The following is a 19,239-nucleotide window of genomic DNA, read 5'->3' as shown; positions in this document are numbered from 1 at the left end:
CTGATGCTGAGGATAACAATGCTGAATTAAAGGTACCTCAGAATCCTCTTGCTTTTGATACTGATGATATCTATGAATTAAGATTATTTCTTAAGTCTCTGCATGTTAGTTTTAGGGATCAAACCTTAGAGAATAATAGAATCAAGAGTGAAAACTCTGTATTAAAGAAAAGGAATGATCACCTAGAAATTGTGTTGCTTTCCATGCTAGAAATTCAAAAAGAAAGAGATAATGTTGTTTATGTTAAGGAAAAATTATTAGAAAAACATGCTTATCTAGAGAAGGAGCTAGCAAAAGAAAGAGAAGTCATTAAACTTTGGACTAACTCAGGAAAGTCAACTCAGGAAATTCTAGAGAATGGTTGTTGGGGATCAAGATTAGGATATTCAGCTAGTTCTAATTCTAATAAGAAAAGTGGAAAAGAAACTGAGAGAACGGAACCAATAAAAACTGATAGCAAGGTCAAACTGAACAAGGTTCAAATAAAGACCATTAAGTTTAATCCTAGTGCTAATACTGTTAAGTCAATCCATGAGGAAGGTACAACCCCTAAATCAAACTTAATTACTAATAAGAGTGAACAAGTTCACACAAATTCAGTAAATATTGGTTCAATGAGTCAGAAACAGCTTAAGCAAAAGCTAAATGATCTACACATGAAAGACAAGAGGAAAAGGTCTAGGAAAAATAGGCATAGCAAGGTAGGTGTTAATAAGAAAGAAAATTATATAACTCCACCTAATGCACCTAGAAAGACATGTTCAAACTGTGCTAGCACTAATCATCTTGCTAACTCTTGCAAGAAGAATAAAAAGATAAATGTTGTTTCTTCCAAATCAGAGTTTAGGAATAAAACAGTTAGATATAAACCACAGAGTCCCTGTTTTCATTGTGGAAGTGTTTGGCATTCTATTTATACATGTAAAGAGTATCAAAATTTGTATTATGATTATTATAAACTGAAACCCTCTTTAATTAAAGCAAAGTCTGTTTCTGCATGTATAAATACTGATAGTAAGGATGTTAACATAAACTTTGATAAAAAGTCTTACGCTGCATATATTAACAAACTTAAAAAGGCCAAAGGATCCAAGCAAGTATGGGTCCTTAAAAACACTAACTAATTCAAATTACTGATTGCAGGGTGACAGGAGGAATGCTCTAGTCCTGGACAGTGGATGCTTAGGACATATGACTAGTTATAAATCCCTGCTATCAGAATTTGAGGAGAAGGCTGGCCCAAGCATTTTTTATGGAGATGGCAACTTAGGAAAAATCTTGGGATATGGAAAAATCAAAGTTGTAAATGTCATCATTGAAAATGTAGCTCTAGTTGCAGGACTCAAGCATAATCTCATCAGTGTGAGTCAAATCTGTTACAGAAGTTACCATGTCAACTTCAATGAGAAGCATTGTGAAATTATCAGCAAGTGTGATGGCAAGATTGCATTTACTAGTGTAAGACATGGTAGTTTATATAAAGCCAGGGTCTCCACAAGTATTGATAATTCAAAATTTTGTCTACTGAGTACAGCATCTATGGAAGACAGCTGGAACTGACATAAAAGACTTTCTCACCTTAACTTCAACAATATCAATGAACTTGTGAGAGGATTGACCAATGCAGTTTTTACTCCTGATGGCTTATGTGACTCATGCCAGAAAGCCAAGCAAAAGAAAACTTCTTTCAAGAGTAAAACTGAATCCTCCATTCTTGAACCATATCATCTATTTCATGTTGATCTCTTTGGTCAAGTGAATGTTATGTCAATTTCCAAGAAGAGGTATGCACTCGTAATTGTTGATGAATATATAAGATACACATGGGTATATTTTCTACACACCAAGGATGAATCTCCATCCATTCTTCTTGATCATGCAAGGGAGCTGGAAAAAGGATCCACATATAAAGTGAAGATCATTAGAAGTGATAATGGAACTGAATTCAAGAATAGCTCTATGGAATAGTTCTGCAAACTCAAAGGGATAAAACAAGAGTTTTCTGCTCCAGGAACTCCGCAAAAAAATGGAGTTGTTGAAAGAAAGAATAGAACTCTAATAGAAACTGCAAGAACCATGCTAGAGGAAGCAAGATTGCCTACCCACTTCAGGGTTGAGACTGGGCAAACTGCTTGGTTTACACAAAATGCAATATTAATCAACAGGCATGCAAAAATACCATTTGAGATGGTGAAGGGAAAGAATCCAAATTTGAAGTTCTTTCATATTTTTGGTTGTAAGTGTTTTGTTGTCAAAACTCATCCGGAGCAGCTGACCAAATTTCATATGAAAGCTGATGAAAAATTTTTTGTGGGTTATACGTTGACCACAAAATCCTTCAATGTTTACAATCTGAGAACAAGAACAGTCATGGAATCTATACATGTACCTTTTGATGACAAGAAGATAACAGGTCTAGAAGATGCAGATAACCATGAAAAATTGAAATTTGAAAATGAAGTACCTTATGCTGAACTTTTAAATCCTGACTCTGATACAGTAAGTCCTGATACAGTAAGTCCTGATATTACAACTTTTACAAACTTAAACTATCTCAAAAGCTGTCTGCTAGCTTAACTCGATCAACCTGGACCCCTAGCTCTCGCACTGGATTTGGGATCCTCGCTACCAACTGGTTCCTTCTTAACTGAAAAAAAAAACATAAACTATATCGCACAAATGAGCTAACTAGCTCAGCAAGTCACAACGACAAAACTGAGAATAATGATCATCAAGTGAACAATGAATAATGGTTTAGAATTGGATATTATATTTTTATTTTTATAAACCAAGGTTAGGCTGCTGATCAGTCACGCACTAACCCCGAGCAGGCACACAGCTCTGCTCTAATTACTGGATCCAAGGCATACATTGGCCTAACTTGACCACCAATCTGGTCTGACCATGAATCTGGTCCCCAATTTTATAAAACAATCTAATTCTAACATAATAACAGAATAAACAATGTAAAGCAATAAACAAAATCATAAGCAATATTGGATGTTTAATAATGAAATGGTTTTAATCTTCACAAAGGATCAATATAGCAATTTCAAAGAATGGCTGTTAGGTAATGAAAGAATTGGATAACAAAGGAATCAGCGTTTTAAGGTTACAAGGATTTGGTCTTTCAAAGCATAAGGTACAATGGTTTGAATATGTAAGTCATTTGATTCAGTGGCTGGTATTTAGTTTGTATATATTTGTGGAGTAGTATTGTATATCTGTGGTTCGTATTCGGGTATACAACAATCAATGGTTCAGAAAGAATAAGGTTTGCTGCTCAAAGATCAACAACAGGAATCAAGGTTTAGGGTTCAGTGCTTCAAAGCACTTGCAATATAGAATAGAATTATCAATCATCAACAATATATCTCGAGAAAGTTTAGAACACTTGCCTGATATTAGCTTGCTATACTTCTCTAACTTCCAATCACAATATCCTACGCCTCGACTATCTGTTTCCCTTTCCTACGCCTTGCCTCTTCTGGTCACATATCATAAACTGTTATGAATATGTTGTGTACTTGATGATTACCTAAACAAAACATCTAAGTAGATTTTACTTAGTGAAATAATGTAGCACTCGACGGATAAGAATTATAGTCCCGACGGATAACACATTATAGTCCCGACGGATGATTAACTTATTATCCATCGAGTGAGTAGCTTATGTAATAATAAGTATGTAGCACAGTGTTGTATGCACCTTTTTATAGAATCTGGAGTAGCATATAAGTCATGTTGACTTTAACTAGATATGCAGAATAGGTTGATTAACTGTACATAAGCAATGTCTTGTAATTCTGTATAAGTGAAATGAAGTCAAGTGCCAAAATAGCTACCAACGGATGATTAACAAAGCTTCGACGGATGACCAAAATAGCTAACAATGGATTCTTAATAAAGCCTCGACGGATGATCAAATGACTATCAACGAATGTTTAACATAGCAGTCGACGGATGATCAATTAAGTCATCGACGGATGATCAATTAAGTCATCGACGGATGATCTGAAAGTCGACAGATGATCATATCAAGATTCAAACATCAGTTGAACAGTGAAAGCTGACACACAGCCGTTGAGTTGGATACAAGTACACTGTGGAAGCCCATTAACTGGGAAATAGAGGACGAAAAGCAACAAAGATCAAGACTGTTAGATTTTATATTTGTTCAGTTCTTTTGACTTTGTAATCTTTGTAATATATAAACCAAGAGATTGGCAAATAGAAAAATAACTGAGATAGCTAAGAAACAACAACAGAGAAATCTTTGTAAGCACTATCTTTAGCATTTCCTGTGTTCTTAGCAGTTCTATTTGTGTAAGCAGATGTGAGCATTTCTGCACACAGAGTCCTCTCGATATATTTAAATATCTCTGGTGGAATTGTTTAAATCCACCAGAAAGTTTTTAAAGACTCTTGTTTTTAATTACTTATATTTTGATTCATTCAAGTTTACATTCCGCATTGTGCTAATCAAAACAAATATATCCATAATCGAGTTGAACATTTTTATTTCAAGAAAAAGGTTCAAGAATTCCGTTCAACCCCCCTTCTGTAGTTCTTGCTATATTGTTAAGGGACTAACAATTAGTATCAGAGCAAGCTCTTAATCTACAAAGAGTTTAAAGATCAAAACAATTCAGCAAGATGAACAAGAAAGATGTTGGAGTCAAGATTCCTTTTCTTGATAAAGATAATTACCATCATTGGAAGGTAAAGATGCATCTTCATATGCTTTTTCAAGATGAGGCCTATGTGGACTGCATAGAAAGAGGCCCTCATGTTCCAATGAGAGCTGCAACAGGAAATGAACCATCTGTTCCAAAGCCAAGGCATGAATGGTCTGATCCTGATATTGAACAAGTCAGGAAAGATAAAATGGCCATGAACATTCTGTTCAATGGTGTTGATGCAGACATGTTTGATAACATCATCAACTGCAAGACTGCCAAGGAAGTTTGGGACACAATACGGATAATCTGTGATGGTACTGAGCAAGTAAGAGAAAATAAAATGCAGCTCCTGATTCAGCAATATGAGCATTTTCACAATGAAGAAAGTGTGTCACTCACTGACATTTTTAGTAGATTCCAAAAGCTACTAAATGCTCTTAAATTGCATGGAAGAGTCTATCAGACTAAAGACTCCAATCTGAAATTTCTCAAATCTCTTCCAAAGGAATGGAAACCAATGACAGTCTCATTGAGAAACTCACAAGATTATAAGGAGTTTACTTTGAAGACCTATGAGCTTGAGATAGAGCAGGATGAAAGAATGGAGAGAGGAAAGAAGAAAGGAGGATCCATTGCACTAGTGGCTGAACTGGAAAAGGAGAAGGAAGTGAAGATGGAAGCTGTGGAATCAACTTCAAAGGCCTGTGAAAGCAAAGGTAAAGGGCTAGCTGCAGAAAGTGAAGATTCATTGAGTCAAGATGATATGGAGGACATTGATGAGCACCTAGCATTCCTTTCAAGAAGATTTGCCAAGCTCAAGTTCAAGAAGAACTTTGGAGCTGCAAAGCCAAATAGAAACATGGTGGATAAATCAAAATTCAAGTGTTTCAAATGTGGCTTGGCAGGGCATTTTGCAAATGAGTATAGAAAGTCAGATTCCAGTAAGAAAAGATTTGAGTCTGTGGATTATAAGCAAAAATACTTTGATCTACTCAAACAGAAGGAAAGGGCTTTTATTACACAAGAGAATGACTGGGCAGCTGATGGTTTGGATGAAGATGAGGATGTCAGCTATGTCAATCTAGCCCTTATGGCCAAGTCTGATGAAACAGAGACAAGTTCCTCAAGCAATCAGGTAATCACTACAAACCTTGCACATTTATCTAAAGCTGAGTGTAATGATGCAATAAATGATATGTCTACAGAATTGTATCATTTGCGTGTTACACTTAAGTCCCTCACTAAAGAAAATGCTAAAATCAAAGAAAACAACTTGTTTTTGAGTGAGAGGAATAATGTGCTTGAGTCTCAGTTTGTTGAGTTTGAGAAACTAAAAATTGAGTGTAGAATTACCAAGGAGGAATTAACTGAGTCCTTGAAAAAGGAAGAAATTTTAAAGAAGCAGCTCGATCGTGAACAGGAGGTGATTAAAGCATGGAAAACATCCAGAGATGTTCATGCTCAAATCACCAAGGTTCAAGGAATTGAGTCTTTTTGTGATGAAGCCTGGAAAAAGAATAAGGAGAAACTAGAACCTATTTTGGTAGATGGATTACTGACAGATGTAGACTCGACGGATGATGAGAACTATCTGTCGGATAACAAAAAGTGTTATCCGTCGAATGATAAAAATCCTCATCCGTCAGCTGTGAGCAAACCCATTAGCAAAGCCAAATTAACCAAGCTAAATGAAAAGTATGGGTCTGTTTCCAAGAACTTTGTTTCAGGAGAGTCAAGTCAAGCCAAGAAAGGGAAGAAGGCTAATGTTGGTCACATGACTGTCAAACAGTTAAGTGACAGACTTGAGAAGATAGAGGTAAAAACAGAGACTAAAAGGAAAAACAATAGGAATGGTAAAGTAGGGATTAACAAACATAATAACTACACACCTGACAAATATGCTCCTAGAAAAATCTGTGTCAAATGTGGTAGTGTAAATCATTTGTCTGTTAAATGCAAATCTGTCATGCCTACTCCCATGTCTGTTCAGCCTCAACTCTCTAACATGAATGCCATGCCTCCCATGCCTGTTAATGTTACGCCTACACAGAACATGAATGCACAGTTTGCTAATATGCCATTTGCACCTAATCCATATTATGTTGCATACAATATGCCTCAAATGCCATTTAGCATGCCTTACTGGAATAACATGTTTGCACCAAGCATGCCATTTCCTATTAGCCATAACATGCATGATAATTCTGTTGCATCTAGTGGTTTCAAAGGCCCAACCCAAATGACTAAGGAAGAATCTGAAATTCCTAAGTCAAATGAGTTAAGACCTAAGAAACAGAAGAAGAAAGCTAACAAGGCAGGACCCAAGGAAACTTGGGTACCAAAATTAACTTGATTTGATTTTGATGTGTGCAGGGAAACAGAAGGAATCTTTGGTACTTGGATAGTGGTTGTTCAAGACACATGACTGGTGATTCTACCTTGCTCACAGAGTTTGAAGAGAGAGCTGGCCCAAGTATCACTTTTGGAGATGACAGCAAAGGTTATACTGTGGGATATGGCTTGATTTCAAAGGACAATGTCATCATTGAAGAGGTTGCCTTAGTGGATGGTCTCAAACACAATCTGTTGAGTATCAGCCTGCTTTGTGATAAAGGCAACTCAGTAACCTTCAACAAAGAAACCTGTATTGTGATTAATAATCAAAACAACAAAGTGGTTCTCACTGGTGTGAGAAGAGGAAATGTGTATCTAGCTGACTTCAACTCAACTAAAGCATAATCTGTAACTTGTCTTCTCAGTAAAGCAAGTCAAGATGAAAGTTGGCTATGGCACAAGAAACTATATCATTTGAACTTCAAGACCATGAATGAGATGGTAAAGAAAGAGCTAGTTAGAGGCATTCCTATGGTGGAGTTTACAAAGGATGGACTGTGTGATGCCTTCCAAAAAGGGAAGCAGATTAAATCATCATTCAGAAAGAAACTTGATTCAGCAATTGAAGAGCCTCTACAACTGCTTCACATGGATTTGTTTGGACCAGTCAATATATTGTCAATCTCAAAGAAAAGATTTTGCCTAGTAATTGTAGATGATTTCTCAAAGTTCTCTTGGACCTATTTCCTAAAGTCCAAAGATGAGGCTAGTGAAATCATCATCAATCACATAAGCCAAGTTAACAATCATCCTGATTTCAAAGTTAGAAGAATCAGGAGTGATAATGGAACTGAGTTCAAGAACTATGTCATGAGAGCATTTTGTGAGGAAAATGGAATCTTGCATGAGTTTTCAGCAGCAAGGACTCCACAACAGAATGGAGTAGTGGAAAGAAAGAATAGATCTCTTATTGAAGCTGCAAGGACAATGCTTGAAGAATCAAAACTACCAACATACTTCTGGGCTGAAGCTGTAAACACTGCATGCTACACTCAGAACATCTCTCTGATTAATCAAGCAAGATGCATGACACCTTATCAATTGTTCAAGAACAAGAAGCCAACTCTGAACTTTCTTCATGTCTTTGGCTGTAAATGCTATATTCTGAGAAATCAAACTGATCAAAATGGGAAGTTTGATGCTAAAGCAGATGAAGGAATTTTTGTTGGATATGTTGTTGGTAAAGCATATAGAGTCTACAATCTAAGAACCAACATTGTTGTTGAACCTATACATGTTGTGTTTGATGATAAAAAGATTGAAGGACTAAAAGATGGAGATTACCATGAGAGCCTCAAATTCGACAATATTGAGATGGTCAGTGATGAAAGTGATGATGAGAGTGATCAAAAAACAATGTCTAAGGATAATGCAGACAAATCTACTACAAATGAAGCACAAAACTCAACATCCGTCGAGTTACATAACGCTTCATCCGTCGAAAGATAACCTGCCTCATCCGTCGGTACTCAAAATTCACCATCCGTCGGGTTATCAAAAGGAGCAGGAAGTCAAGGCAGATCACCCATAGAAAGCACCCCAATCTCAAATCAAAGATCCACAAACTCAGGGGGAGTTTCTAGCAATCAAAACTCAATCACACATCAAGATAATATTGAGGTCTCTTCATCTAGGGCTAATCTACCTCAACCAAGAAAATGGACAAAAGATCACCCCTTTGAACTGATTATTGGTGATATTTCTTCCAGAGTTCAAACCAGGAGAGCAACTCAAGAAGAATGTCTATACAGCAGCTTCCTGTCTAAGGAAGAACCAAAGAAGGTAGAAGAAGCCTTGTTAGATCCTGATTGGATTTTAGCTATGCAGGAGGAGCTAAACCAATTTGAAAGGAATAAAGTATGGAAGCTGGTACCCAAGCCTACAGGAAAGAATCCAATAGACACCAAATGGGTATTCAGAAACAAGATGGATGAAAATGGCATAGTAGTAAGGAACAAAGCAAGATTGGTTGCTAAAGGCTATTTTCAGCAAGAAGGAATAGATTTTGATGAAACATTTGCTCCTGTTGCAAGACTTGAAGCCATCAGAATCTTCTTAGCCTATGCAGCCCATGCAAATTTCAAGGTTTATCAAATGGATGTCAAAAGTGCATTTCTGAATGGAGATTTGGAGGAAGAAGTGTATGTAAGTCAACCTCCTGGATTTGAAGATCCAAATTTCCCAGAGTATGTCTATTATCTACTGAAAGCACTTTATGGACTGAAGCAAGCACCTAGAGCCTGGTATGACATTTTATCAAAGTTCCTTTTGGAAAATCACTTCACAAGAGGTACTGTAGATAAAACTTTATTTTTCAGAAATGTGAATGGTTCTAGCATACTTGTTCAAATTTATGTAGATGATATTATTTTTGGCTCTACAGATGAGAAACTTTGTAAAAAGTTTGCCAAACTGATGCAAAGCAAGTATGAAATGAGTATGATGGGAGAACTAACTTACTTTCTTGGTTTACAAGTTAAGCAAGTTAGTGATGGAATATTCATTAGTCAAACTAAATATATTTTTGATCTTTTAAAGAAGTTTGATCTAATGGATTGCACATCTGCAAAAACTCCCATGGCCACTGCAACTAAGTTTGAACTAAACACTATTGAAAAGTCTGTGGATATTTCAAGTTATAGAGGCATGGTTGGCTCACTTCTGTTCTTAACACCTAGTAGGCCAGATATAATGTTTGCTACATGTTTGTGTGCTAGATTTGAGGCTAATCCTAGAGAGTCTCATTTGATAGCAATTAAGAGAATCTTCAGATATCTCAAAGGAACACCAAACCTTGGCATTTGGTATCCTAGAGATTCTGGATTTAATCTAACTGGTTATTCAGATGCAGATTATGCAGGTTACAGAATTGATAGAAAAAGCACAACAGGAACCTGTCAATTTTTAGGAGACAAGCTTGTGTCCTGGTTCAGTAAAAAGCAAAATTAAGTTTCTACTTCTACAGCTGAAGCTGAATATATTGCTGCTGGCAGTTGCTGTACACAGATTTTATGGATGAAAAATCAATTGCTAGACTATGGTTTGCAAGTTGAAAGGATTCATATTTTCTGTGACAACACAAGTGCAATTGCCATCACTGAAAATCCAGTGCAAATTCAAGGACAAAGCAAGACATCAAGTACCATTTCATAAGGGAACATGTAATGAATGGTACTATAGAGTTACATTTTGTTCCAAGTGAGAAGCAACTTGCAGATATTTTTACCAAGCCACTGGATGAATCCACCTTTTCTAGGTTGGTAAGTGAGTTCGGTATGCTTAATTACTCAGGGATTTGATTCGAAATTAATATATATTTAGTTTTTAAAAAAATTAGTTCGGATAAAGAACGAAATAGCGCCAAACCTAAAAAAGGGTTGCCAAAAAAAGATATTGCGGAGACGGGATTTGAACCCGTGACCTCAAGGTTATGAGCCTTGCGAGCTACCAAACTGCTCTACCCCGCGCTGAAGAGAAGAATTTTTGCAAGTTGAAAAGTAGCTAGAAATTTAACTGATTTTTAGTCTTGGATGAAAATTTTGGCTAAGTCAAAATTTGCATCTCGACGGATGACCATTATCCATCGAGTTGAGTCATCCGTCGATATACAAATTGTAAATAAAAATCAATTACTTTTCTGGAGTATTTTAAAGCTCGACGGATATCAACTTATCCTCATCCGTCGAAGTGTCTAAATCTTAACCGTTAATTCCCTGAACATTATCCATCGAGTATACTTACAGTTTGTTAGCATTACACGACGGATAATGGGTGGAATTTTTACAGTTTATTTTAAAACGGCTATTTTAGACAATTTCTATTGGGTAATTTACTTCTCTTTATTATTTTTATCAGTTGATTTTGAGTAAAGTATAAAAGCTTATTTCATTATAATCATTTTCTTTTATCATTCTCAAATTCAACTGTGTTACTTCATTCTCTCTCAAGCAAAAATCCTCTTTCTCTTCAAGCTTTTCTTCTCTAACAATGGCACCCGTAGTTAAGATCATGTCACAGACTGGGTTCATCTATGAGAAGAACAACTTCACTGCCTTGGTCAATAAGGGGATTCAGCAATCTGAAGACTATCATAAGATGATGGACTTCGTGAACAACTGCAAGTTAAGTTTTGCCATGCTGGAATCACCCACAATTTATTGTGAAGTTGTTGAGGAGATGTGGACAACAACAATCTATAACTCTACTGACAAAACCATCACTCTAACCATCAAAGGTAATGATTTCTATATCAATAGTGATGTTATAAAAGCATGTTTCAAGATTCCTGATGATAATGTAACTGCACCACACACTGACACTGATATTGTAAATATGCTCAATTCCATTCATTATGCACTTCCTACTGCAAAACTAAGTGAAATTAGAAGACTAGGTCTTAGGAAGGAATGGAGTTACTTGTGTGATGTAGTAACTAAAGTCTTTTCTGGAAAAATCAGTAATTTTGATTATGTGAACATTTCCATGCTTAACATGCTATACATGCTAGTTACAGACAAATATTACAATTTCAGTGACCTTGTTATGTATGAGTTAGGTTTTAAACTAGGTGACTTAGCCAAAAGAGGAAAGAATATTTATTATGCTATATTTTTTATGCTTTTGGCTAACCATCTTTGTCAAGAGATTGAACTTGAGAACTCAAACAGCAAATTAGCTTGTTGGGTTCAAGAGAGAAGAATCATTGTAGACTTGAACAGAGCCAACCATCACAAGGATGTGCCAATGTTCTATTTTCCTGTAATGTTGACACCTCAGGTAAGTGAGGTAAGTTCATCCAGACCCTCAACTATTCCAATCTCTTCTATTTCTTTGACTTCAGGCATAGCTATGGCAACTGTGACAATGACCAAATAGTTGCCTACCAAAGCTGCCAAAATAACTGCAATTTCTAAATCCAAATCAAAGAAAACCCCCTCTGGTATCTCTCAAAAGGTACCTGTTCAAAAATCTACCAAAGCCAAAGAGGGGAGTGTGAAGGAGGGTAAGATAGGTGAGGGAAGGGGTGAACATCAAAGAAACCCCAAGGATAAGGTTGGAGAGTTGAGTGAATCCCATCCTAGCCACACTGCAGTTTCCCAACAAACTGTAGTGCTTAAAAAGGACAAAAGCTCACTTCTAGCTGCATCCTCCCAAAAGGATGTGGCTATTGAACAAAGCTCTCATCCAATAGCACAGGCCAAGAGGGTTAGGGACACAAGCTCACACCAAACTTACACTAGAAAGAAGAAATCCAAAATAACTGGGGATGCACAGGGCACACACTTAGTGCAAACTGGTGCTAAAGACACAGTCCCTGCACCTTCTCAAATTCAGATTGATGTGGCTCCAATAAATGTGGAGTCACAGCCAAAATCTCTCATAATAGAAGCCACAGAAACACAATACTCACCAACTAACTCACTGGAAGTGGACATGATAAACACTTCAATTCCTGATTCCCCTTCTTTAACTCTGTTGGGGAAGCCAAAATCTAGTGCAAGTGAGCATCATCTTTTAGATGATTTGTTGGCTCACTTTCCAATTCTTTCTGATTCTATTATGACATCTGTGCCTCAAATAACTTCAATCAACACAGAGTCAACAATAGTTTCTCTTCCCACCTCATTCATTTCTACTCTCTCGATGGATATTGCTCATTCGTCAAGTAGTGATTGTATGCCGACGGATAAGCTTAACAGCAGTTATCCGTCGGATAGCTTTACCACTCACCCGACGGATATCACTTATCCGTCAAGTGTCTCTGCACAACTTCAAACTTCAATAATTTCAAGTGCAGAAGATTTGGTGGTAATACAATCACTCTTAGGACTGAGAGAGGAGAGTGCACTGAGTGAGAGGTTGGGTTGCTCCCAGGCAAAAGGAGAGGAAAATAGTGAATCTCAGCAATCCATTCATTCAGGATTGGCAAAAGTGAGTGAGAGGAGTCCCACCTTAGTAGGTGAAGGTGAGGGTGTGAGGGTGGGGAGCCAGGGTGAGACCCTGATGCAATAAAAGAGAGAATATGAGAGAAAGGCAGGTACTGGAGAAATAAGGATGGAACCAGTCATTGCTAGTGAGTCAATGATTGTGGATGATGCTGAAAAGGAAAGACAATTTCAGCAACATTACAAAGCTGTAATTGATAACATTTCCTTGGATGTTGACACTTTTACTCACCCTTTTTCAGTCTATCAACTGTTGGCTGCTCAGGGAAATGTGGAGGCAGAGCAGACTTTGAATTTAGTGCACACCACAGAATCTCTTCAAAGAGATAAAGCTGCTGTGAACAGAATGCCTTCTCAAGCTGGAGAGCCATCTGAAGAATTTGGAGTAAATTCTGATGATGATGACTCTGGTTCTTTGGATGGAAGCATGAACTTAGGGGGAGCTGAAGGCCCAAGTTCTGCTTTCAGTTTACCTAAATGGGCATGGGCAAAGGAATTTTCACCAGGGCAATTTGAGGTGTCTTTGGTAAAACAAGTAATAGCTATTCAGCAGGCCCTTCAGGAAGCTTCAGATACTGGTACCAAGGCTGTTCTTCGAGCTCACCTAGACTATTTACATTTAATGAAGATCCAACACTCAAGACAGAATCTCAGTGTGGATGAATTGAAAAAGGATATAGCTGACTTAAAGACATATAACTCTGAGAAACTGGATTCAATAATGCCATATGGTACCATGCATGATCTATTACTAAGATTAAGGAGAGAATCAGATTCTGACAAGAAGATAGCCAAGCTGGAGAACAGAGTTCAGGTTATTGAGAATTCAGTGGCTCTACTTCTTTAAAATCGACAGACTCAGACAAATCTTCTTATGCAACTGGCTAAAGCACAAGGCCTAACTCCTCCACTTGATGATAAAAAAAGGGGGAGAGAGAATCAAGTAAGGGGGAGAAAGGTCCAACTGAGGGGGAGAAACTTCTAGTTCAAATCAGCAAGGTAATTGTACCTTCAATTACTATCTTCAAGCCACCAGTTGCAGATGGTATAGATCTTATAAATGCAGCAGCAGCAAATTTGAAAGATGCTGATAAAGGAGAGTTGACTCTGATCAACTGGAAATAGATTGATGAGGAAATATAGAAAAATTTTCAATTAGTCAAGGAACCAGATCAGTCATCCATCCATCACTCTCATGTCAAGCCAATCAATGTGAATGAGATGAGCATGAACTATCTGGAGAAAGGACAATCTTCCTACATCAAGACTACAAAGGCTGAGATAATTCTTAAACCAAGGGAAAACTATCCAAAGTTATCTTTGAAGAACCCTATGGATTCTGTGTATGAGACACCCAAGCCTGATGAAAAGAAGCTTCTGTCAAGATCTATTCTCCTCTACAAAGATCCAGCTGATTCAGCCTCAAGAAAGAGAATTGTAAAGATATTCAGAAATGGGAAGGAAATTTGTGTGGTAGCTGGACATCCACAATTTGCTCATGCAAAGGAAGAAGAAAAAGCCAGATTAAAGCAGGAAAAGAGGCAAGCTGCTCTAGATGCAAAGAAGTCTAAACAAAAGAAAGAACAGTTTGCTATATTGGCCAAGCTACAGGCTGTGAATTCTTCTCAACAAATTCCCTCTCAACCATCTCAAGCTACTGAATCAGAGAAGAAGATTGAAGAACAGAAGAAATCCCCAAGAAAGAAAGAACTGGCTAAAAGAACAAAAAGAAAGTTGGATGTTGTTGACAAGGAATTGGAAGATCAATTTCCAAGGGAATCCACTTAAGCTGAAACTCAAGCATCAAAGCCCTCTGTGGTGTTTGAAGACATAAGGGTGGTGGACCCCTACAGGAACATACATGGAGAGCCTATTGTGCCAAAGGATGAGCCAATAGAGTGGGATAAATTACCAATTCCTGACTTCAACTTGCCAATTCTTACTAAGCCAAGAAGGAAAAAATTAAGGGCAGTCAAGAAAGTGAAGCTGTCACCTCTCAAATCCAAGTCAGTAGTCAAAGCTCAACCCAAGGTCAACAGGGGAGACTACTTGTACTTGTGTGACATCAAAGAATTCTCAGATCTAAACCTTTATCTGGAGGAGCTGGATGAGGTAAGGGCAATTGATGCATACAGAAACCTACCTGAAAGGTTGGTGTTCAAGTACAAAGGGGGAAGGGAGATTCAGTGGCCTCTTCACAGGATACTTCAAGAAAGCCAAGTTGTGTTGATCAAAGTCTATTCATCCTTCAAGAAAAACTTTGGGTTCAATGTAACTGCAAGAAGATTAGTATTGAAGAAGATTGAAGAGCTAAGGAGTGTTAGAGCCAAAAATGCACTACCCAAAACTCTTATCATCCCATACACAGGGAGAAGAGTGCATCTAAGGCCCTACTGGCTGATGGAATTCATGGATGACAAGGGTGTGAGAAGATTCTTCAGATTAGAAGACCAATTGAGTATCTCTAGCAATGAGACTCTCTTGGAAATGCAAGAAATGTTAGATCTCTCAGAATCTGATGAATTAGAATTCCACAGACAGCTCCAGAATCAAATTGAAGAAAACAACAGAAAGCTTGGAAGAAGATCCAGACCTTCAAGAATCTAGAAAAATCTGCTCAGACTAGAGGAGCATCTTGAACTGACTGTGAGCCAAACCTTGTACATTTTTGTTTAAATTAAAGCACTTTCAGTTTTATCTACTTATCTTTAAAAATATATGTTTAGGATGTTTTGTTATCATCAAGTATCTCTTAATTTATGGCTACAATTCCAGTAGACATAAATTGGGGGAGATTGTTGTGAATATGTTGTGTACTTGATGATTACCTAAACAAAACATCTAAGTAGATTTTACTTAGTGAAATAATGTAGCACTCGACGGATAAGAATTATAGTCCCGACGGATAACTCATTATAGTCCCGACGGATGATTAACTTATTATCCATCGAGTGAGTAGCTTATGTAATAATAAGTTTGTAGCACAGTGTTGTATGCACCTTTGTATAGAATCTGGAGTAGCATATAAGTCATGTTGACTTTAATTAGATATGCAGAATAGGTTGATTATCTGTATATAAGCAATGTCTTGTAATTCTGTATAAGTGAAATGAAGTCAAGTGCCAAAATAGCTACCAACGGATGATTAACAAAGCTTCGACGGATGACCAAAATAGCTAACAACGGATGCTTAACAAAGCCTCGACGGATGATCAAATGACTATCAACAGATGTTTAACATAGCAGTCAACGGATGATCAATTAAGTCATCGACGGATGATCTGAAAGTCGACAGATGATCATATCAAGATTCCAACATCAGTTGAACAGTGAAAGCTGACACACAGCCGTTGAGTTGGATACAAGTACACTGTGGAAGCCCATTAACTGGGTAATAGAGGATGAAAAGCAGCAAAGATCAAGACTGTTAGATTTTATATTTGTTCAGTTCTTTTGACTTTGTAATCTTGGTAATATATAAACCAAGAGAGTAGCAAATAGAAAAATAACTGAGATAGCTAAGAAACAACAACAGAGAAATCTTTGTAAGCACTATCTTTAGCATTTCCTGTGTTCTTAGCAGTTCTATTTGTGTAAGCAGCTGTGAGCATTTCTGCACACAAAGTCCTCTCGATATATTAAATATATCTCTGGTGGAATTGTTTAAATCCACCAGAGTCCTCTCGATATATTAAATATATCTCTGGTGGAATTGTTTAAATCCACCAGAAAGTTTTCAAAGACTCCTGTTTTTAATTACTTATGTTTTGATTCATTCAAGTTTACATTCCGCATTGTGCTAATCAAAACAAATATATCCATAATCGAGTTGAACATTTTTATTTCAAGAAAAAGGTTCAAGAATTCCATTCAACCCCCCTTTTGTAATTCTTGCTATATTGTTAAGGGACTAACATAAACATCTATCAATACTCAACTCATACGATTCTATTTGATATACACTTCTATCTACCCTTCGTTTTACCCAAATCCGATTAACGGATTGAAAGTTACGCTATAAGCAAGTAAACACCGAACATATAGACCGACAGTCAAACAACAAGTCATATATAACACGTAACACGTCAAACAATCAATGATATATCCTTTATAAAGGAGTCTCGGGTCATAAACAGGCTTCCGGGTATTTAAAATGATTTTTAAAACATTTTTTGGAATTAAAACGGGTCATTGGATAAATGTTAAAGCAATAATCAGGGTTCGGTTGGCCAAATCTGGCTTCAAAATAATTTTCTAATAATTATCGAGCCTTAAAAACAATTTAAAATAATATTTTAAAGCTCGAAACTATTTTTTTTTGAAATTTTTAAATCAATTTTAAATAATTAAATCCAATTAAATAATCAATTAAAATCAATTAATAAATAATTAAACTGATTAATCAATTAATATTTAAATTAATTGATCAATTAATTAATTAATTATTTATTAAAATTAATTAATTAAGTAATTTAGATTTATTTTTGAATTAAAAATAAATTTTGGAATAAAAATAAATGATTTTTGAAATTTAAAATAATTAAAACTATTTTTAAAATCATTTTATAAAAAGAAATCCTATTTTTTAAAAGTTTATAAACAGAAATCCGAATTTTGAAGGAATTCAACACAGAAATCCAGAAATTGTAAAATTCTGGAAACTTTAGGGGCTATAGTGCAAAAACAGGATTTTAGAAGATTTTTAGTATAAAAACAGATTGAAACCGGGTCAAACCGGGTCAGGAATCCGGGTCACCAAGAACAGAAACGGGTCGCGAAGAACCCAGTTTCCGGTGACCGGAAAACAACTCCGGCGAGCCCCGATCTGAGCAAAAACAGCACGGTTTCGTTTGATTCAGATGGGGTTTCCATTCCAAATCGTTCTCATAGTTCAAATCAAGCAACAATCGAACCAAACAATGACTATATATAGAAATCCGGCCAAAACTCAATAGAATTCCGGTGAGCTCTATTAAAAACCGGCGAAAACTTCAAATCACAACTCCCTTCTCTACAGGCCTCGTCGATTTGCAAGACTTATACGAATCGATTGCAAATTTCATAAGGAACACAACCTACCCCTCTAGAACATCTATCAATCCCGAAATAAGAAACCCCCAAATTCAATCAAGAACATTCAAACGAACTATAAACCCTAATTTCTAATTCCGAAAATCAAACCCAAAATTAAACATGTTATTGAACTCCAAAGCAAGAGTATAATATACCAAAATTATCAGGAAAACAAGCTCTACAACATAAAATCATCAAATCATACAAACAATCTCTCGAACAAAAATTCATAATTTAAATATCAAGAAATTCGAATTAAAACAATTAAATAGAAAATCACCTGATGTTTCTGGGTTGAAATTGATGAAAGATTTGGATTCTAGATTTGAGTAGCTTCGTTTTGAGTATATGTACGCAAAAATCGGATATCGATAACGCCTCTGAATTTGTGTTTGATTTTGAAGAACAGAATTTAATTTAGAGTTTTCTCTGGATTTTACAGGATTTTTACTGTGTTTTATGATTATCTGTACCAGAAATAGATACTGTACTGGCTATTTATATTTACGAAAAATTAATATCCCGTTAGATCATTCCGGATATAAAATGGTACGTTTATTTATAAAAACAGATCCAAACTGTGCTGGTTTTCGGGATAATTATCCAAATCAGTACAATTTGTACTGCGGTCTTGGTCTCAGCGCCTGGTTACACGTATTACGAGGTGATAATTGTGATAGTTTAATAAAAAGATCTCGTTTATCGAAAATACGAGTTATTGATTTACCGAAACGAATAATGTATCGAAAATATTGCGCCGGGACCCGCGCAGGACAAACCGTACGCCGGATCGAAAAAGTCGAAACATGGAAAATGCTCGAATATTGCAATTAGGTTAGGAAGGAGTTCTCGGAAGAGTTTTGGGTTATAAAAATGTAAAAACGGATGACGTCGGTTGGTTCCCGATTATATAAAATAGTTTATAAATACTCGGAAAAAGAATTTATAAAATCCATATATTTCCTATAAAATCATAAATCAACATAAAAATAAATAGGAAGATATGACAATTATCTATATTTTATTTTGGACATATAAAAATTAAAATACTCAGTTAATATTATTTTTAAACATCCAAACACATATACCACTTAACAAATAATTCACAGAATAAATACTGGATATGCATAATATTTATTTATTAG

General features: G+C 36.3%; 1 non-coding gene across 1 annotated transcript; it reads right to left on the bottom strand.

Moving 5' to 3' along the window:
* Positions 1-10,469: 10,469 nt before the first annotated feature.
* TRNAM-CAU (transfer RNA methionine (anticodon CAU)) lies at positions 10,470-10,543 on the bottom strand. Its single transcript has one exon. It is a non-coding gene; the product is annotated as a tRNA-Met (tRNA).
* Between the last annotated feature and the right edge of the window lie 8,696 nt (positions 10,544-19,239).

The sequence above is a fragment of the Apium graveolens genome, chromosome 5, assembly GCF_009905375.1.
Source record: "Apium graveolens cultivar Ventura chromosome 5, ASM990537v1, whole genome shotgun sequence".
Classification (NCBI taxonomy): domain Eukaryota; kingdom Viridiplantae; phylum Streptophyta; class Magnoliopsida; order Apiales; family Apiaceae; genus Apium; species Apium graveolens.
Note: the sequence above shows the minus strand (reverse complement) of the source record. Positions and strands in the feature narration are given on the sequence as shown.